The sequence below is a fragment of the Pseudophryne corroboree genome, chromosome 10 (genome assembly GCF_028390025.1).
Source record: "Pseudophryne corroboree isolate aPseCor3 chromosome 10, aPseCor3.hap2, whole genome shotgun sequence".
In the NCBI taxonomy this organism is placed as follows: Eukaryota; Metazoa; Chordata; class Amphibia; order Anura; family Myobatrachidae; genus Pseudophryne; species Pseudophryne corroboree.
Genome location: NC_086453.1, coordinates 234,864,092 through 234,886,488, shown reverse-complemented (window position 1 = coordinate 234,886,488; position 22,397 = coordinate 234,864,092). Strand labels below are relative to the sequence as shown.

Genomic DNA, 22,397 nt, shown 5'->3' with positions numbered 1-22,397 from the left:
TAAGAGAGGAGGGGACCTGTATACAGATTACTCTCTATGCCCCACCCCCCTCCCCCTTCGGCTTAGTTGTAGACTCTGCACATATTCAAGACTCTGGAAACATGGCGCACGCTGTATTCCAGGAGACTAATCTCTAGTGCGCATACGGTGGTCTCCAAAAACATGGCGCCCATTATGTTACTGGAGACAAATCTGTACTGTGCATGCGCGAATCACTGGGAAAATGGCCACCGAGCGATTTTTCAATTGATTTCTCCAGCATCAGCAGTGCCAATGTGGGACTCCGGAGGGATAAACAATTAAATATGGGTGCAGGGTGTGTGGTGTGTGCCCCCCGTGACCCAGGGGCCCATGTGCACCGCACACACTGCACCCATTATAGAAAGCCCTATGGATAGCATGTAGCTGTAGCAAACAGATATTCTAGTCTGTCTAGTATGTAGCATATACTAGTATAGTACCATGTTTTGTGGTTAGACCGCTGAGTTTGGCATTGGTGCTACAGTACATGGCCATTATCGGAATGCACCCAGCTTTAAACAGTATATTCTCCTGATGTAGTGGTGACACAGTCTATTGCCGGGCTACATAGCAAACTTGGGTGGAGGTCTTGTGATGCTACCCTAACCTTTTATTATCCACGCACTGCTTTCTAAATAGTATGAGACGATACCTCTGTGTTGCTTTTCTTGAGGAGCATTGGGATGACCCTACATTGCCCACCCACACACACTTTGGGACCCATGGCAACCGCAACCCCTGTATATCCTGTAGTTCCATCCTTGAACATGCATAGATAAGGAAACAGCATATTATTATTTATTTGTATTTCTCGGACGTCCTAGTGGATGCTGGGAACTCCATAAGGACCATGGGGAATAGACGGGCTCCGCAGGAGACTGGGCACTCTAAAAGAAAGATTAGGTGCTATTTGGTGTGCACTGGCTCCTCCCTCTATGCCCCTCCTCCAGACCTCAGTTAGAATCTGTGCCCGGCTCGAGCTGGTTGCACACTAGGGGCTCTCCTGAGCTCCTAGTAAAGAAAGTATTTATTAGGTTTTTTATTTTCAGTGAGATCTGCTGGCAACAGACTCACTGCTACGAGGGACTTAGGGGAGAGAAGCGAACCTACCTGCTTGCAGCTAGCTTGGGCTTCTAGGCTACTGGACACCATTAGCTCCAGAGGGATCGAACACAGGCCCAGCCTCGGTCGTCCGGTCCCGGAGCCGCGCCGCCGTCCCCCTTGCAGAGCCAGAAGACGGAAGATATCCGAGGACAAAATCGGCGGCTGAAGACTCCGGTCTTCATTAAGGTAGCGCACAGCACTGCAGCTGTGCGCCATTGCTCCCCATGCACACCACATACTCCGGTCACTGATGGGTGCAGGGCGCTGGGGGGGGGGGGGGCTACAATTAGATTACCTTACAAAATGGCAAAAATACACATAATATAGTCTAATAAACTATATATGTGTAAAAATCCCCTGCCATAATATTAATAAAAGAGCGGGATAAGCCCGCCGAGAAGGGGGCGTGGCTATCTCCCTCAGCACACAGGCGCCATTTTCTCTTCACAGTTCCGCTGGAAGACAGCTCCCCAAGCTCTCCCCTGCAGTTTCCAGGCTCAAAGGGTTAAAAAGAGAGGGGGGGCACTAAATTTAGGCGCAAACTATACATGTTAAGCAGCTATAGGGAAAAATCACTTTCTGTAATAGTGTACATCCCTAATTATATAGCGCTGTGGTGTGTGCTGGCATACTCTCTCTCTGTCTCCCCAAAGGACTTTGTGGGGTCCTGTCCTCAGTCAGAGCATTCCCTGTGTGTGTGCGGTGTGTCGGTACGGCTGTGTCGACATGTTTGATAAAGAGGCTTATGTGGAGGCGGAGCAGGTGCCGATAAATGTGATGTCACCCCCTGCGGGGTCGACACCAGTGTGGATGGATATGTGGAGGTATTAACCGACAGTGTCAACTCCTTCCATAAAAGGTTTGATGACATAACAGCTGTGGGACAGCCGGCTCTCAGCCTGTGCCTGCCCAGGCGTCTCAAAGGCCATCAGGGGCTCAAAAACGCCCGCTACCTCAGATGGCAGACACAGATGTCGACAAGGAGTCTGACTCCAGTGTCGACGACGACGAGACAAATGTACATTCCACTAAGGCTATCCGTTGCATGATTACGCCAATGAAAAATGTGTTGCAGATTTCTGACATTAACCCAGGTACCACTAAAAAGGGTATTATGTTTGGGGAGAAAAAGCAACCAGTGATTTTTTTCCCCCTTCAGATGAGTTAAATGAAGTGTGTGAAGAAGCGTGGGCATCCCCTGATAAAAAAATTTGTGATTTCTAAAAAGTTACTAATGGCGTACCATTTCCCGCCAGAGGTCAGGGTACGTTGGGAGACATCCCCGAGGGTGGATAAAGCGCTCACACGCTTGTCGAAAAAGGTGGCACTACCGTCTCAGGATACGGCCGCCTTAAAAGAGCCTGCGGATAGAAAGCAGGAGGCTATCCTGAAGTCTGTGTATACACACTCAGGTACTATACTGAGACCTGCTATTGCTTCAGCATGGACGTGCAGTGCTGCAGCAGCGTGGTCTGATTCCCTGTCTGATAATATGATTCCCTTGTCAGGGACACTATATTGCTAACCATAGAGCACATTAAAGACGTAGTCTTATACATGAGAGATGCACAGAGGGATATTTGCCGGCTGGCATCTAGAATAAATGCAATGTCCATTTCTGCCAGGAGAGTATTATGGACTCGGCAGTGGACAGGTGATGCGGATTCTAAAAGGCACATGGAGGTTTTGCCTTACAGTGAGGAATTGTTTGGGGATGGTCTCTCGGACCTCGTTTCCACAGCGACAGCTGGGAAGTCGACATTTTTACCCCAGGTTCCCTCACAGCCAAAGAAAGCACCGTATTATCCGGTACAGTCCTTTCAGCCCCAGAAAGGAAGCGGGTTAAAGGCGCGTCCTTTCTGCCCAGAGGCAGGGGTAGAGGGAAAAAGCTGCACCATACAGCCAGTTCCCAAGAACAGAAATCCTCCCCTGCTTCCACTAAATCCACCGCATGACGCTGGGGCTCCACTGGTGGAGCCAGGTGCAGTAGGGGCCCATCTCCGGAACTTCAGCGACCGGTGGGTTCGCTCACAGGTGGATCCCTGGGTTCTACAAGTGGTATCTCAGGGATACAAGCTGGAATTCGAGACGTCTCCCCCTCGCCGTTACCTCAAATCAGCCTTGCCAGCTACTCCCCCGACAGGGAGGTAGTGCTGGCGGCAATTCACAAGCTGTTCCTCCAGCAGGTGATAATAAAAGTTCCCCTCCTTCAACAGGGACGGGGTTACTATTCCACAATGTTTGTGGTACCGAAACCAGACGGTTCGGTGAGACCCATTCTAAATTTAAAATCCTTGAACACTTATATAAGAAGGTTCAAGTTCAAAATGGAATCGCTCAGGGCGGTTATTGTAAGCCTGGAAGAAGGGGATTACATGGTATCACTGGACATCAAGGATGCGTACCTGAATGTCCCCATTTACCCTCCTCACCAGGTGTACCTCCGTTTTGTGGTACAAGATTGCCATTACCAATTCCAGACGTTGCCGTTTGGTCTGTCCACGGCACCGAGGGTATTTACCAAGGTAATGGTCGAAATGATGATACTCCTTCGAAAGAAGGGAGTTATAATTATCCCATACTTGGACGATCTCCTTATAAAGGTGAGGTCCAGGGAGCAGTTGTTGGTCAGAGTAGCACTATCTCAGGAAGTGCTTCAACAGCACGGCTGGATTCTGAATATTCCAATGTCGCAGCTGGTTCCTACGACGCGTCTGCTGTTCCTGGGTATGGTTCTGGACACAGAACAGAAGAAGGTGTTTCTCCCGGAGGAGAAGGCCAAGGAGTTGTCATCTCTGGTCAGAGACCTCCTGAAACCAAAACAGGTGTCGGTGCATCACTGCACGCGAGTACTGGGAAAGATGGTAGCTTCTTACGAGGCAATTCCATTCGGCAGGTTCCATGCAAGGATCTTTCAATGGGATCTGTTAGACAAGTGGTCCGGATCGCATCTTCAGATGCATCGGCTGATCACCCTGTCCCCGAGGGCCAGGGTGTCTCTGCTGTAGTGGCTGCAGAGTGCTCATCTTCTAGAGGGCCGCAGATTCGGCATACAGGACTGGGTCCTGGTGACCACGGATGCAAGCCTCCGAGGTTGGGGGGCAGTCACTCAGGGAAGAAACTTCCAAGGACAATGGTCGAGTCAGGAGGCTTCCCTACACATAAATATTCTGGAACTAAGGGCCAATTACAATGCCCTAAGTCAGGCAAGACCCCTGCTTCAAAACCAGCCGGTGCTGATTCAGTCAGACAACATCACGGCGGTCGCCCATGTAAACCGACAGGGCGGCACAAGAAGCAGGATGGCGATGGCAGAAGCCACAAGGATTCTCCGATGGGTGGAAAATCACGTGATAGCACTGTCAGCAGTGTTCATTCCGGGAGTGGACAACTGGGAAGCAGACTTCCTCAGCAGGCACGACCTCCACCCGGGAGAGTGGGGACTTCATCCAGAAGTCTTCCAACTGATTGTAAACCGTTGGGAAAGGCCACAGGTGGACATGATGGCGTCCCGCCTAAACACAAAGCTAAAAAGATATTGTGCCAGGTCAAGGGACCCTCAGGCGATAGCTGTGGACGCTCTAGTGACACCGTGGGTGTACCAGTCGGTTTATGTGTTCCCTCCTCTTCCTCTCATACCAAAGGTGCTGAGGATAATAAGAAAGAGAGGAGTAAGAACTATACTCATCGTTCCGGATTGGCCAAGAAGGACTTGGTACCCGGAACTGCAAGAAATGATCTCAGAGGACCCTTGGCCTCTGCCTCTCAGACGGGACCTGCTACAGCAGGGGCCCTGTCTGTTCCAAGACTTACCGCGGCTGCGTTTGACGGCATGGCGGTTGAACGCCGGATCCTGATGGAAAAGGGCATTCCGGTTGAAGTCATTCCTACGCTGATAAAAGCTAGGAAAGATGTGACAGCAAAGCATTATCACCGCATATGGCGAAAATATGTTGCTTGGTGTGAGGCTATGAAGGCCCCCACAGAAGAATTTCAGCTGGGTCGTTTTCTGCACTTCCTACAGTCAGGAGTGACTATGGACCTAAAATTAGGTTCCATTAAAGTCCAGATTTCGGCCCTGTCTATTTTCTTTCAAAAAGAACTGGCTTCACTGCCTGAAGTTCAGACGTTTGTTAAGGGAGTGCTGCATATTAAGCCCCCTTTTGTGCCCCCAGTGGCACCTTGGGATCTCAACGTTGTGTTGTATTTCCTAAAATCACATTGGTTTGAGCCACTTCAGACCGTGGAGTTAATATATCTCACGTGGAAAGTGGTCATGCTTTTGGCCTTGGCTTCGGCTAGGCGGGTGTCAGAATTGGCGGCTTTGTCCTGTAAAAGCCCCTATCTGATCTTCCATATGGACAGAGCAGAATTGCGGACGCGTCCCCAATTCCTCCCTAAGGTGGTATCAGCGTTTCATTTGAACCAACCTATTGTGGTGCCTGCGGCTACTCGGGACTTGGAGGCCTCCAAGTTGCTGGACGTAGTCCGGGCCCTGAAAATCTATGTTTCCAGGACGGCTAGAGTCAGGAAAACTGACTCGCTGTTTATCCTGCATGCACCCAACAAGCTGGGTGCTCCTGCTTCTAAGCAGACTATTGCTCGCTGGATCTGCTCCACGATTCAACTTGCACATTCTGCGGCTGGACTGCCGCATCCTAAATCAGTAAAGGCCCATTCCACGAGGAAGGTGGGCTCTTCTTGGGCGGCTGCCCGAGGGGTCTCGGCTTTACAACTTTGCCGAGCTGCTACCTGGTCGGGATCAAACACGTTGCAAAATTCTACAAGTTTGATACCCTGGCTGAGGAGGACCTTGAGTTTGCTCATTCGGTGCTGCAGAGTCATCCGCACTCTCCCGCCCGTTTGGGAGCTTTGGTATAATCCCCATGGTCCTTACGGAGTTCCCAGCATCCACTAGGACGTCAGAGAAAATAAGAATTTACTCACCGGTAATTCTATTTCTCGTAGTCCGTAGTGGATGCTGGGCGCCCATCCCAAGTGCGGATTGTCTGCAATACTTGTATATAGTTATTGCCTAACTAAAGGGTTATTGTTATGAGCCATCTGTTCGTGAGGCTCAGTTGTTATTCATACTGTTAACTGGGTATAGTATCACGAGTTGTACGGTGTGATTGGTGTGGCTGGTATGAGTCTTACCCGGGATTCCAAATCCTTTCCTTATTGTGTCAGCTCTTCCGGGCACAGTTTCCCTAACTGAGGTCTGGAGGAGGGGCATAGAGGGAGGAGCCAGTGCACACCAGATAGTACCTAATCTTTCTTTTAGAGTACCCAGTCTCCTGCGGAGCCCGTCTTTTCCCCATGGTCCTTACGGAGTTCCCAGCATCCACTACGGACTACGAGAAATAGAATATCCGGTGAGTAAATTCTTATTTTTGTTTAGTGCCGTGTGTACACGTTATGCAGCACTTAACAGAGAATGTTCGGTCATTTACTTCAGTACCTGACCTAGTACAGCTTACAATCTATATTCCCTTCCGAATGTAAACAATAAGGCTTAACTTTGTCAGAAGCCAATTAACCTGCTAATATGTTTTTGGAGTGTGGACACTAGAGCATCCGGGGGAAAACCATATAGACATTGGGAGAACATACAGACCCCACACAGAGACAACCTTGTTTAGAATGTAACCCCTGACATCAGTCGGGTCTGGGACTCAAGGTCGACAGCAATTAGGTTGACACCACTGAGGTCAACACCAATTGCTCGACACACCTTAGGTCGACACCTGAAATAGGTCGACAAGAACAAAAGGTCGACATGGAAAATGTCAACATTAGTTTTTTATGTTTTTTTGGTGTTGTTTTATCCGTAAAGTGACCGGAAACCCCAATTAGTGCACCAAGTGCCCTCGCATGGCACGCTTCGCTGGCCATGCTTCGGGCAGGTTACCGTTCCCAACTGTAGTCCACATGGATCGTAAAGTATGAAAAAGTAAAAAAAAAATGTGAAAAACTCATGTCGACCTTTTTCCATGTCGACCTTGTCCATAGCGACATTTTGCCCATGTCAACCTATTTCAGGTGTCGACCTAAGGTGTGTCGACCAATTGGTGTCGACCTAAGTGGTGTCGACATTTTGTCCAGATACCCATTAATGCTATGAAAGGAGCAAAGTAAACAACTGTATCACCATAACACCTTTACATATAATGATGTGTTGATGTAGAATAAAAGGTTGTATTGAAGCAATAATAGCAGCAGGCAACTGGAATAATAAAGAATAGTCTGCAAATAACTTGAACAGTTTCAGATGCTTGCTGTACCTTTGGACTCACTCTGGACCCCTGGACAAACTATGCGTCTTTTGTAGTGATGAGCGGGTTCGGTTCCTCGGAAACCGAACCCCCCCGAACTTCACGCTTTTTACACGGGTCCGAGGCAGACTCGGATCTTCCCGCCTTGCTCGGTTAACCCGAGCGCGCCCGAACGTCATCATCCCACTGTCGGATTCTCGCGAGGCTCGGATTCTATCGCGAGACTCGGATTCTATATAAGGAGCCGCGCGTCGCCGCCATTTTCACACGTGCATTGAGATTGATAGGGAGAGGACGTGGCTGGCGTCCTCTCCGTTTAGAGTAGACTAGAGAGTAGTAGAGACACTTGATTTACTAATTTTGGGGAGCATATTAGGAGTACTACTTGCTGATAGTGTGACCAGTGACCACCAGTTTAATTAATCCGTTCTCTGCCTGAAAAAAAACGATACACAGTGTGACACAGTCACATACCATATCTGTGCTCAGCCTCAGTGTGCCCTCAGTGTGCTGCATCATCTATGTAATACTGTATATCTGACTGTGCTGAGTGCTCACTGCTCACACAGCTTAATTGTGGGGGAGACTGGGGAGTAGTTATAGCAGGAGTACATATTTTAACAGTGCACACTTTTGCTGCCAGAGTGCCACTGCCAGTGTGACTGACCAGTGACCACTGACCACCAGTATATTGTGATTGTCTGCCTGAAAAAGTTAAACACTCGTCGTGTGGTGTTTTTATTCTATAAACGCATTCTGCTGACAGTGTCCAGCAGGTCCGTCATTATATAATATATACCTGTCCGGCTGCAGTAGTGATATATATATATATTTTTTATTTCATTATCATCCAGTCTATATTAGCACTGCAGCAGACGCAGTACGGTAGTCCACGGCTGTAGCTACCTCTGTGTCGGCAGTCGCTCGTCCATCCATAATTGTATACCACCTACCCGTGGTGTTTTTTTTTTTTTCTATCTTCTTGATACTAGTAGCTTACTTTAGGAGTCTGCAGTGCTGAGCTGACAGTGTCCAGCAGGTCCGTCATTATATAATATATACCTGTCCGGCTGCAGTAGTGATATATATATATATTTCTCTATCGTCCTAGTGGATGCTGGGGTTCCTGAAAGGACCATGGGGAATAGCGGCTCCGCAGGAGACAGGGCACAAAAAGTAAAGCTTTAGGATCAGGTGGTGTGCACTGGCTCCTCCCCCTATGACCCTCCTCCAAGCCTCAGTTGGATTTTTGTGCCCGGCCGAGAAGGGTGCAATCTAGGTGGCTCTCCTAAAGAGCTGCTTAGAAAAGTTTAGCTTAGGTTTTTTATTTTACAGTGAGTCCTGCTGGCAACAGGATCACTGCAACGAGGGACTTAGGGGAGAAGAAGTGAACTCACCTGCGTGCAGGATGGATTGGCTTCTTGGCTACTGGACATTAGCTCCAGAGGGACGATCACAGGTACAGCCTGGATGGTCACCGGAGCCTCGCCGCCGGCCCCCTTGCAGATGCTGAAACAAGAAGAGGTCCAGAATCGGCGTCAGAAGACTCCTCAGTCTTCTTAAGGTAGCGCACAGCACTGCAGCTGTGCGCCATTTTCCTCTCAGCACACTTCACACGGCAGTCACTGAGGGTGCAGGGCGCTGGGAGGGGGGCGCCCTGGGAGGCAAATGAAAACCTTTTTTGGCTAAAAATACCTCACATATAGCCTCCGGGGGCTATATGGAGATATTTAACCCCTGCCAGAATCCATTAAAGAGCGGGAGACGAGCCCGCCGAAAAAGGGGCGGGGCCTATCTCCTCAGCACACAGCGCCATTTTCCCTCACAGAAAGGCTGGAGGGAAGGCTCCCAGGCTCTCCCCTGCACTGCACTACAGAAACAGGGTTAAAACAGAGAGGGGGGGCACTAATTTGGCGTTAGAAATATATAAAAGATGCTATAAGGGAAAACACTTATATAAGGTTGTCCCTATATAATTATAGCGTTTTTGGTGTGTGCTGGCAAACTCTCCCTCTGTCTCTCCAAAGGGCTAGTGGGTCCTGTCCTCTATCAGAGCATTCCCTGTGTGTGTGCTGTGTGTCGGTACATGTGTGTCGACATGTATGAGGACGATGTTGGTGAGGAGGCGGAGCAATTGCCTGTAATGGTGATGTCACTCTCTAGGGAGTCGACACCGGAATGGATGGCTTATTTAGGGAATTACGTGATAATGTCAACACGCTGCAAGGTCGGTTGACGACATGAGACGGCCGACAAACAATTAGTACCGGTCCAGACGTCTCAGAAACACCGTCAGGGGTTTTAAAACGCCCGTTTACTTTAGTCGGTCGACACAGACACAGACACGGACACTGAATCCAGTGTCGACGGTGAATAAACAAACGTATTCCTTATTAGGGCCACACGTTAAGGGCAATGAAGGAGGTGTTACATATTTCTGATACTACAAGTACCACAAAAGAGGGTATTATGTGGGATGTGAAAAAACTACCGTAGTTTTTCCTGAATCAGATAAATTAAATGAAGTGTGTGATGATGCGTGGGTTCCCCCCGATAGAAAATTATGGGCGGTATACCCTTTCCCGCCAGAAGTTAGGGCGCGTTGGGAAACACCCCTTAGGGTGGATAAGGCGCTCACACGCTTATCAAAACAAGTGGCGGTACCGTCTATAGATAGGGCCGTCCTCAAGGAGCCAGCTGACAGGAGGCTGGAAAATATCATAAAAAGTATATACACACATACTGGTGTTATACTGCGACCAGCGATCGCCTCAGCCTGGATGTGCAGAGCTGGGGTGGCTTGGTCGGAGTCCCTGACTAAAAATATTGATACCCTTGACAGGGACAGTATTTTATTGACTATAGAGCATTTAAAGGATGCATTTTCTATATATGCGAGATGCACAGAGGGATATTTGCACTCTGGCATCAAGAGTAAGTGCGATGTCCATATCTGCCAGAAGATGTTTATGGACACGACAGTGGTCAGGTGATGCAGATTCCAAACGGCACAAAGGTGTATTGCCGTATAAAGGAAGAGGAGTTATTTGGGGTCGGTCCATCGGACCTGGTGGCCACGGCAACTGCTGGAAAATCCACCGTTTTTACCCTAAGTCACATCTCTGCAGAAAAAGACACCGTCTTTTCAGCCTCAGTCCTTTCGTCCCTATAAGAGTCATATCTGCCCAGGGATAGAGGAAAGGGAAGAAGACTGCAGCAGGCAGCCCATTCCCAGGAACAGAAGCGTTCCACCGCTTCTGCCAAGCTCTCAGCATGACGCTGGGACCGTACAGGACCCCTGGATCCTACATGTAGTATCCCAGGGGTACAGAATTTGGAATGTCGAGACGTTTCCCCTTCGCAGGCTCCTGAAGTCTGGTTTACCAAGGTCTCCCTCCGACAAGGAGGCAGTATGGGAAACAATTCACAAGCTGTATTCCCAGCAGGTGATAATCAAATTACCCCTCTTACAACAAGAAAAGGGGTATTATTCCACATTATATTGTGGTACTGAAGCCAGAAGGCTAGGTGAGACCTATTCTAAATCTAAAAAAATTTGAACACTTACAAAGGTTCAAATCAAGATGGAGTCACTCAGAGCAGTGATAACGAACCAGGAAGAAGGGGACTATATAGTGTCCCGAGACATCAGGGATGCTTACCTCCATGTCCAAAATTTGCCCTTCTCACTAAGGGTACCTCAGGTTCGTGGTACAGAACTGTCACTATCAGTTTCAGACGCTGCCGTTTGGATTGTCCACGGCACCCCGGGACTTTACCAAGGTAATGGCCGAAATGATGATTCTTCTTCGAAGAAAAGGCGTCTTAATTATCCCTTACTTGGACGATCTCCTGATAAGGGCAAAGTCCAGGGAACAGTTGGAGGTCGGAGTAGCACTATCTCGGATACTGCTACAACAGCACGGGTGGATTCTAAATATTCCAAAATCGCAGCTGATCCCGACGACAAGTCTGCTGTGCCTAGGGATGATTCTGGACACAGTCCAGAAAAAGGTGTTTCTCCCGGAAGAGAAAGCCAGGGAGTTATCCGAGCTAGTCAGGAACCTCCTAAAATCAGTGCATCATTGCACAAGGGTCCTGGTAAAGATGGTGACTTCCTACGAAGCAATTCCATTCGGCAGATTTCACGCAAGAATTTTTCAGTGGGATCTGCTGGACAAATGGTCCGGATCGCATCTTCAGATGCATCAGCGGATAACCCTATATCCAAGGACAAGGGTGTCTCTCCTGTGGTGGTTACAGAGTGCTCATCTTCTAGAGGGCCGCAGATTCGGCATTCAGGATTGGATGCTGGTGACCACGGAGGCCAGCCCGAGAGGCTGGGGAGCAGTCACACAAGGAAAAAATTTCCAGGGAGTGTGATCAAGTCTGGAGACTTTTCTCCACATAAATATACTGGAGCTAAGGGTAAATTTATAATGCTCTAAGCTTAGCAAGACCTCTGCTTCAAGGTCAGCCGGTATTGATCCAGTGGGAAAAACATCACAGCAGTCGCCCACGTAAATAGACAGGGCGGCACAAGAAGCAGGAGGGCAATGGCAAAAACTGCAAGGACTTTTCGCTGGGCGGAAAATCATGTGATAGCACTGTCAGCAGTGTTTCATTCCGGGAATGGAAACTGGGAAGCAGACTTCCTCAGCAGGCACGACCTCCACCCGGCAGAGTGGAAACTTCATCGGGAAGTTTTCCACATGATTGTAAACCGTTGGGAAATACCAAAGGTGGACATGATGGCGTCCCGTCTGAACAAAAAACGGGACAGGTATTGCGCCAGGTTAAGAGACCCTCAGGCAATAGCTGTGGACGTTCTGGTAACACCATGGATGTACCAGTCGGTGTATGTGTTCCATCCTCTGCTTCTCATACCTAAGGTACTGAGACTTATAAGACGTAGAGGAGTAAGAACTATACTCATGGCTCCGGATTGGCCAAGAAGGACTTGGTACCCGGAACTTCAAGAGATGCTCACAGAGGACTTATGGCCTCTGCCGCTAAGAAGGGACTTGTTTCAGCAAGTACCATGTCTGTTCCAAGACTTACCGCAGCTGCGTTTGACGGCATGGCGGTGGAACGCCGGATCCTAAGGGAAAAAGGCATTCCGGAAGAGGTCATTCCTACCCTGGTCAAAGCCAGAAAGGAGGTGACCGCACAACATTATCACCACATGTGGCAAAAATATGTTGCGTGGTGTGAGGCCAGAAAGGCCCCATGAAGAAATTTCAACTCGGTCGATTCCTGCATTTCCTGCAAACAGGAGTGTCTATGGGCCTCAAATTGGGGTCCATTAAGGTTCAAATTTCGGCCCTGTCGATTTTCTTCCAGAAAGAAGTGGCTTCAGTTCCTGAAGTCCAGAAGTTTGTCAAGGGAGTATTGCATATACAACCCCCTTTTGTGCCTCCAGTGGCACTGTGGGATCTCAACGTAGTTCTGGGATTCCTCAAATCACATTGGTTTAAAACCAGTCAAATCTGTGGATTTGAAGCATCTCACATGAAAAGTGACCATGCTCTTGGCCCTGGCCTGGACCAGGCGAGTGTCAAATTGGTGGTTTTTTTCTCAAAAAAGCCCATATCTGGTTGTCCATTTGGACAGGGCAGAGCTGCGGACTCGTCCCCAGTTCTCTCCCTAAGGTGGTGTCAGTGTTTCACCTGAACCAGCTTATTTTGGTGCCTTGCGCCTACTAGGGACTTGGAGGACTCCAGGTTGCTAGATGTTGTCAGGGCCCTGTAAATATAGGTTCCAGGACGGCTGGAGTCAGGAAAACTGACTTGCTGTTATCCTGTATGCACCCAACAAACTGGGTGCTCTTGCTTCTAAGCAGACTATTGCTAGTTGGATGTGTAATACAATTCAGCTTGCACATTCTGTGGCAGGCCTGCCACAGCCAAAATATGTAAATGCCCATTCCACAAGGAAGGTGGGCTTATCTTGGGCGGCTGCCCGAGGGGTCTCGGCTTTACAACTTTGCCGAGCGGCTATTTAGTCAGGGGCAAACACGTTGGTAAAATCCTACAAATTTGATACCCTGGCTAAGGAGGACCTGGAGTTCTCTCATTCGGTGCTGCAGAGTCATCCGCACTCTCCCGCCCGTTTGGGAGCTTTGGTATTATCCCCATGGTCCTTTCAGGAACCCCAGCATCCACTAGGACGATAGAGAAAATAAGAATTTACTTACCGATAATTCTATTTCTCGGAGTCCGTAGTGGATGCTGGGCGCCCATCCCAAGTGCGGATTATCTGCAATACTTGTACATAGTTACAAAAATCGGGTTATTATTGTTGTGAGCCATCTTTTCAGAGGCTCCGCTGTTATCATACTGTTAACTGGGTTCAGATCACAGGTTGTACAGTGTGATTGGTGTGGCTGGTATGAGTCTTACCCGGGATTCAAAATCTTTCCTTATTGTGTACGCTCGTCCGGGCACAGTATCCTAACTGAGGCTTGGAGGAGGGTCATAGGGGGAGGAGCCAGTGCACACCACCTGATCCTAAAGCTTTACTTTTTGTGCCCTGTCTCCTGCGGAGCGGCTATTCCCCATGGTCCTTTCAGGAACCCCAGCATCCACTACGGACTCCGAGAAATAGAATTATCGGTAAGTAAATTCTTATATTTTTATATCATTATCATCCAGTCTATATTAGCAGCAGACGCAGTACGGTAGTCCACGGCTGTAGCTACCTCTGTGTCGGCAGTCGCTCGTCCATCCATAATTGTATACCACCTACCCGTGGTGTTTTTTTTTTCTATCTTCTTGATACTAGTAGCTTACTTTAGGAGTCTGCAGTGCTGAGCTGACAGTGTCCAGCAGGTCCGTCATTATATAATATATACCTGTCCGGCTGCAGTAGTGATATATATATATATTTTATATCTCATTATCATCCAGTCTATATTAGCAGCAGACGCAGTACGGTAGTCCACGGCTGTAGCTACCTCTGTGTCGGCAGTCGCTCGTCCATCCATAATTGTATACCACCTACCTGTGGTGTTTTTTTTTTTTTCTATCTTCTTGATACTACTAGTAGCTTACTTTAGGAGTCTGCAGTGCTGAGCTGACAGTGTCCAGCAGGTCCGTCATTATATAATATATACCTGTCCGGCTGCAGTAGTGATATATATATATTTTATATCTCATTATCATCCAGTCTATATTAGCAGCAGACGCAGTACGGTAGTCCACGGCTGTAGCTACCTCTGTGTCGGCAGTCGCTCGTCCATCCATAATTGTATACCACCTACCTGTGGTGTTTTTTTTTTTTTATATCTTCTTGATACTACTAGTAGCTTACTTTAGGAGTCTGCAGTGCTGAGCTGACAGTGTCCAGCAGGTCCGTCATTATATAATATATACCTGTCCGGCTGCAGTAGTGATCTATATATATTTTTTATATCTCATTATCATCCAGTCTATATTAGCAGCAGACGCAGTACGGTAGTCCACGGCTATAGCTACCTCTGTGTCGGCAGTCGCTCGTCCATCCATAATTGTATACCACCTACCCGTGGTGTTTTTTTTTTTCTATCTTCTTGATACTAGTAGCTTACTTTAGGAGTCTGCAGTGCTGAGCTGACAGTGTCCAGCAGGTCCGTCATTATATAATATATACCTGTCCGGCTGCAGTAGTGATATATATATATATTTTTTATATCATTATCATCCAGTCTATATTAGCAGCAGACGCAGTACGGTAGTCCACGGCTGTAGCTACCTCTGTGTCGGCAGTCGCTCGTCCATCCATAAGTATACTAGTATCCATCCATCTCCATTGTTTACCTGAGGTGCCTTTTAGTTGTGCCTATTAAAATATGGAGAACAAAAATGTTGAGGTTCCAAAAATAGGGAAAGATCAAGATCGACTTCCACCTCGTGCTGAAGCTGCTGCCACTAGTCATGGCCGAGACGATGAAATGCCAGCAACGTCGTCTGCCAAGGCCGATGCCCAATGTCATAGTACAGAGCATGTAAAATCCAAAACACCAAATATCAGTAAAAAAAGGACTCAAAAATCTAAAATAAAATTGTCGGAGGAGAAGCGTAAACTTGCCAATATGCCATTTACCACACGGAGTGGCAAGGAACGGCTGAGGCCCTGGCCTATGTTCATGGCTAGTGGTTCAGCTTCACATGAGGATGGAAGCACTCAGCCTCTCGCTAGAAAAATGAAAAGACTCAAGCTGGCAAAAGCACAGCAAAGAACTGTGCGTTCTTCGAAATCACAAATCCACAAGGAGAGTCCAATTGTGTCGTTTGCGATGCCTGACCTTCCCAACACTCGACGTGAAGAGCATGCGCCTTCCACCATTTGCACGCCCCCTGCAAGTGCTGGAAGGAGCACCCGCAGTCCAGTTCCTGATAGTCAGATTGAAGATGTCAGTGTTGAAGTACACCAGGATGAGGAGGATATGGGTGTTGCTGGCACTGGGGAGGAAATTGACCAGGAGGATTCGGATGGTGAGGTGGTTTGTTTAAGTCAGGCACCCGGGGAGACACCTGTTGTCCGTGGGAGGAATAGGGCCATTGACATGCCTGGTGAAAATACCAAAAAAATCAGCTCTTCGGTGTGGAAGTATTTCAACAGAAATGCGGACAACATTTGTCAAGCCGTGTGTTGCCTTTGTCAAGCTGTAATAAGTAGGGGTAAGGACGTTAACCACCTCGGAACATCCTCCCTTATACGTCACCTGCAGCGCATTCATCATAAGTCAGTGACAAGTTCAAAAACTTTGGGCGACAGCGGAAGCAGTCCACTGACCAGTAAATCCCTTCCTCTTGTAACCAAGCTCACGCAAACCACCCCACCAACTCCCTCAGTGTCAATTTCCTCCTTCCCCAGGAATGCCAATAGTCCTGCAGGCCATGTCACTGGCAATTATGATGAGTCCTCTCCTGCCTGGGATTCCTCCGATGCATCCTTGCGTGTAACGCCTACTGCTGCTGGCGCTGCTGTTGTTGCTGCTGGGAGTCGATGGTCATCCCAGAGGGGAAGTCGTACTCGTAAGACCACTTTTACTACTTCCACCAAGCAATTGACTGTCCAACAGTCCTTTGCGAGGAAGATGAAATATCACAGCAGTCATCCTGCTGCAAAGCGGATAACTGAGGCCTTGGCATCCTGTGCGGTGAGAAACGTGGTTCCGGTATCCATCATTACTGCAGAGGCAACTAGAGACTTGTTGGAGGTACTGTGTCCCCGGTACCAAATACCATCTAGGTTCCATTTCTCTAGGCAGGCGATACCGAAAATGTACACAGACCTCAGAAAAAGACTCACCAGTGTCCTAAAAAATGCAGTTGTACCCAATGTCCACTTAACCACGGACATGTGGACAAGTGGAGCAGGGCAGGCTCAGGACTATATGACTGTGACAGCCCACTGGGTAGATGTATGGACTCCCGCCGCAAGAACAGCAGCGGCGGCACCAGTAGCAGCATCTCGCAAACGCCAACTCTTTCCTAGGCAGGCTACGCTTTGTATCACCGCTTTCCAGAATACGCACACAGCTAAAAACCTCTTACGGCAACTGAGGAAGATCATCGCAGAATGACTTACCCCAATTGGACTCTCCTGTGGATTTGTGGCATTGGACAACGCCAGCAATATTGTGTGTGCATTAAATCTGGGCAAATTCCAGCACGTCCCATGTTTTGCACATACCTTGAATTTGGTGGTGCAGAATTATTTAAAAAACGAGAGGGGCGTGCAAGAGATGCTGTCGGTGGCCAGAAGAATTGCGGGACACTTTCGGCGTACAGGCACCACGTACAGAAGACTTGAGCACCACCAAAAACGCCTGAACCTGCCCTGCCATCATCTGAAGCAAGAAGTGGTAACGAGGTGGAATTCAACCCTCTATATGCTTCAGAGGTTGGAGGAGCAGCAAAAGGCCATTCAAGCCTATACAACTGAGCACGATATAGGAGGTGGAATGCACCTGTCTCAAGCGCAGTGGAGAATGATTTCAACGTTGTGCAAGGTTCTGCAACCTTTTGAACTTGCCACACGTGAAGTCAGTTCAGACACTGCCAGCCTGAGTCAGGTCATTCCCCTCATCAGGCTTTTGCAGAAGAAGCTGGAGACATTGAAGGAGGAGCTAACACAGAGTGATTCCGCTAGGCATGTGGGACTTGTGGATGGAGCCCTTAATTCGCTTAACAAGGATTCACGGGTGGTCAATCTGTTGAAATCAGAGCACTACATTTTGGCCACCGTGCTCGATCCTAGATTTAAAACCTACCTTGGATCTCTCTTTCCGGAAGACACAAGTCTGCTGGGGTTCAAAGAACTGCTGGTGACAAAATTGTCAAGTCAAGCGGAACGCGACCTGTCAACATCTCCTCCTTCACATTCTCCCGCAACTGGGGGTGCGAGGAAAAGGCTCAGAATTCCGAGCCCATCCGCTGGCGGTGATGCAGGGCAGTCTGGAGCGACTGCTGATGCTGACATCTGGTCCGGACTGAAGGACCTGACAACGATTACGGACATGTCGTCTACTGTCACTGCATATGATTCTCTCCCCATTGAAAGAATGGTGGAGGATTATATGAGTGACCGCATCCAAGTAGGCACGTCAGACAGTCCGTACTTATACTGGCAGGAAAAAGAGGCAATTTGGAGGCCCTTGCACAAACTGGCTTTATTCTACCTAAGTTGCCCTCCCACAAGTGTGTACTCCGAAAGAGTGTTTAGTGCCGCCGCTCACCTTGTCAGCAATCGGCGTACGAGGTTACATCCAGAAAATGTGGAGAAGATGATGTTCATTAAAATGAATTATAATCAATTCCTCCGTGGAGACATTCACCAGCAGCAATTGCCTCCACAAAGTACACAGGGAGCTGAGATGGTGGATTCCAGTGGGGACGAATTGATAATCTGTGAGGAGGGGGATGTACACGGTGATATATCGGAGGATGATGATGAGGTGGACATCTTGCCTCTGTAGAGCCAGTTTGTGCAAGGAGAGATTAATTGCTTCTTTTTTGGTGGGGGTCCAAACCAACCCGTCATTTCAGTCACAGTCGTGTGGCAGACCCTGTCACTGAAATGATGGGTTGGTTAAAGTGTGCATGTCCTGTTTATACAACATAAGGGTGGGTGGGAGGGCCCAAGGACAATTCCATCTTGCACCTCTTTTTTCTTTCATTTTTCTTTGCGTCATGTGCTGTTTGGGGGGTGTTTTTTGGAAGGGCCATCCTGCGTGACACTGCAGTGCCACTCCTAGATGGGCCAGGTGTTTGTGTCGGCCACTAGGGTCGCTTAGCTTACTCACACAGCTACCTCATTGCGCCTCTTTTTTTCTTCTTTGCGTCATGTGCTGTTTGGGGAGTATTTTTTGGAAGGGCCATCCGGCCTGACACTGCAGTGCCACTCCTAGATGGGCCAGGTGTTTGTGTCGGCCACTAGGGTCGCTTAGCTTACTCACACAGCTACCTCATTGCGCCTCTTTTTTTCTTTGCGTCATGTGCTGTTTGGGGAGTGTTTTTTGGAAGGGCCATCCTGCGTGACACTGCAGTGCCACTCCTAGATGGGCCAGGTGTTTGTGTCGGCCACTTGGGTCGCTTAGCTTAGCCATCCAGCGACCTCGGTGCAAATTTTAGGACTAAAAATAATATTGTGAGGTGTGAGGTGTTCAGAATAGACTGAAAATGAGTGGAAATTATGGTTATTGAGGTTAATAATACTTTGGGATCAAAATGACCCCCAAATTCTATGATTTAAGCTGTTTTTTAGGGTTTTTTGAAAAAAACACCCGAATCCAAAACACACCCGAATCCGACAAAAAAAATTCGGTGAGGTTTTGCCAAAACGCGTTCGAACCCAAAACACGGCCGCGGAACCGAACCCAAAACCAAAACCCGAAAAATTTCCGGTGCTCATCACTAGTCTTTTGGAGTGGCTCTGGACTACTGGAGTCTCTTTTAAACTTTCATAGTTTCTATGCTAATCAGAGAATATTCCCCTGTACTGTTAAAGATGGATTTAGTATAATTTCCCATATCCAGACAGCAGCATCCTGCCCGCCAGAATGACGGCAGCGGGGTGAGTGCAAAGAGTCCCCTTGCAGGCTCACTGTACTTGACACACTGCGGGCTCGGTGACTCACTGCACTCCCCACAGGATCTATTCCCACTCTATGGGTGTCGTGAACACCCACGAGTGGGAATAGTGCTGTCTTGCTGGGATTCTGGCTGGCAGAATTGCCGGCTGGCAGGATTCCGGCGGTGGTATCCTGACAGCTGGCAAATTTAATGGATTCCATTAAAGATGTACCCACCCAGAGGCGGAACTACCACCAGTGCAACCAGTGCCTTGCACTGGGGCCCGCCTCTGTCCAGGGGCCCAAAGCATGTAATGAGTCAAACTGACTCATTACATGCTGCTGTGTGCTGCGGGCAACCGCTGCCCGCAGCACACAGCCGCCCAGAGAGAGAGGAGAGGAACGCAGCGGTACGGGGGAAGGAGGAGGAGCAAGCCGCACTTTGTTACTGGTTGAGGCGCTGCTACTGTCCCCCTGCTTCACTATAGGCTGCCCTCCGCCGCTGTGAAGCACATTCCAGCATTCACAGCGGCAGAGAACAGCCTATAGTGAAGCAGATGGACAGCAGCAGCAGCGCCTCCACCAATAACACAGCACTGCTGCGGCTCCCTCCTCCACCTCCCTCCTCCTCCTTCTCTCCTGCCCGGGATCTCTGCCAGAAGCTGCACCGAGGAGCCTGAGCCAGCGGAGAGGGTAAGTATAATTCTTTCTTTCTTTCTGTGCAAAAAGGGGGACTGTCTGCCGTAATGTGTAAAAAAGGGAGAATCTGCCTGCCGTGATGTGTAAAAAGGGTACGCTGTCTGCCGCAATGTGTAAAAAGGGGGAATCTGCCTGACGTAATGTGTAAAAAGGGGGAATCTGCCTGCCATGATGTGTAAAAAGGGGACGCTGTCTGCCGCAATGTGTAAAAAGGGGGAATCTGCCTGCTGTGATGTGTGAAAAGGGCACGCTGTCTGCTGTAATGTGTAAAAAGGGGGACGCTGTCCTGCCATTATGTGTAAAAAGGGGACGCTGTCTGCCGTTATGTGTAAAAAGTGCACGCTGTCTGCCTCTATGTGTAAAAAGGGCACGCTGTCTGCCTCTATGTGTAAAAAGGGGGACGCTGTCTGCCATAATGTGTAAAAAGAGGAGGCTGTCTGCCGTAATGTGTAAAAAGGGGAATCTGTACGCCGTAAGGTGTAAAAGGGTCTCTACTGGTGTAGTGGTGCTACTGTGTGGCGTAATTTGAATAATGGAGACTACTGTGCACCGTTTTATGAATTGGTATTATTTTCTGGCCACACCCCTTCCCCACGAAGCCACGCCCCTATGTATTTTTGCACGCGCCTATGGCGCGCACTGCCCCTGTTTTGCATGCAGGGGTGGGGCTCCGATGCCGTTTCTTGCACACAGAGCTAAAATGTCTAGTTACGGCACTGTTGCTAGGTATCCATTTCTCTGGCCCTGAGCAGGTCCCCCTCACCAGATCCTCTCCAGGGGTGAGGGGGTGGACTTGGATGGGATGGGGGGAGGGCAAAGCATTTTGTCGCGCCTGGGCCCACCGCTCGCTAGTTCCGCCACTGTACCCACCGCACGTCACTGTGCTAGGAATCCTGCTTGCAAGCTGAGATTTGTTTGGATTCTATCTGAATGACAGGATCTCACCTCTGATTTTCCTCCATCCACTTTATTAGTCATTCGCAATCTTTGTTTGAGCAACACACAGCATAACTGAGGTGATGAAATCTAGTGATAGCTATTAAAAGTTATATGTGTTAGCAAGTTAGTAAGCATCTCGGTTTTCCCATCAGTTGCCAAAATGACCCAGATTTAGCAAACTTTAGGGAAATTGTTTCTAAAGCTATAGTTTTGTTAAAGAGCGCATTACGGGACATTGGGATCTAATTACTGCGCCTCGGAAAGAGACAAAGTGGAGAGAGATAATCAGCTCTTAACTGCCATGTCACAGGTACTTTATCTCTGTTCTCTTTATCTCTCTCCAAGGCATAGTAAATATAGTAGAAGTACCAGCTAATCAGCTCCCAACTGTCAGTTATCAAACACAGCCTATAACACGGCAGTTAGAAGGTGATTATTACATCTCTCCAGTTTATCGCTCTCTAGCAGCGGGATGTAATGGAGTCCAAGATTGCCAGAGGTTCGAGATGCCAGTCGAACATTTTTTTAAAAGGGGAAAACACTTACAAGGCAAAACCATGCCTTGTAAGTGATTGCCCCTTTAAAAAATGTTGGAGATCAGCCGGCATCCCGCTCCTCCAGCGATCTAGGTCTCCATTACATCCCGCCAAATGGCTTAGTAAATAGACCCACTTTTCTAGCATGTGTACTGATATACTTTTCATTACCGATATAACTCAGGGGTGGGGAACCTCCGGCCCGCGGGCCGTATAAGGCCCGCGAAGCCGTTTGCTCCGGCCCACCCGCTTCTGTCAGTGAGACACGCTGCCGCTCAGTCCGGCGGCAGCGTGTCTCAGCTGTCAGGACAGGGAGGAGAGCGGCGGCGGCGTGTAGGACTTCAAACCAGCAGCCGGTTCGTGAGACAATCAGAGCTCGCGGACCGGCAGCCAATCAGGAGCCGCGGCTGCCGGTCCGCAAGCTCTGATTGGCTCTCGAACCGGCGGCTGGTTTGAAGTCCTACATGTCGCCGCCCGACAGCCGCACTCTCCTCCCTGTCCTGACACACGAGAAACGCCGCCGAATGCAGCACGGTAAGCAGCACGGGGGGAGGGGGGGATTTGTATACCTGGCACTGTGAGGGGCATTTGTATACCTGGCACTGTGAGGGGCATTTGTATACCTGGCACTGTGAGGGGCAGTTGTATATCTGGCACTGTGGGGGCATTTGTATACTTGGCACTGTGGGGGTATCTGTATACCTGGCACTGTGGGGGGCATTTGTATACCTGGCACTGTGAGGGGCATTTGTATACCTGGCACTG

The 22,397-nt window shown here is 48.9% G+C and overlaps 1 protein-coding gene across 2 annotated transcripts in view; it reads left to right on the top strand.

Moving 5' to 3' along the window:
* The window catches only part of TNFRSF18 (TNF receptor superfamily member 18), a 98,201-nt gene that overhangs the window by 26,372 nt on the left and 49,432 nt on the right, over positions 1-22,397 (top strand). The gene's annotated exons all lie outside the window — the stretch shown is intronic.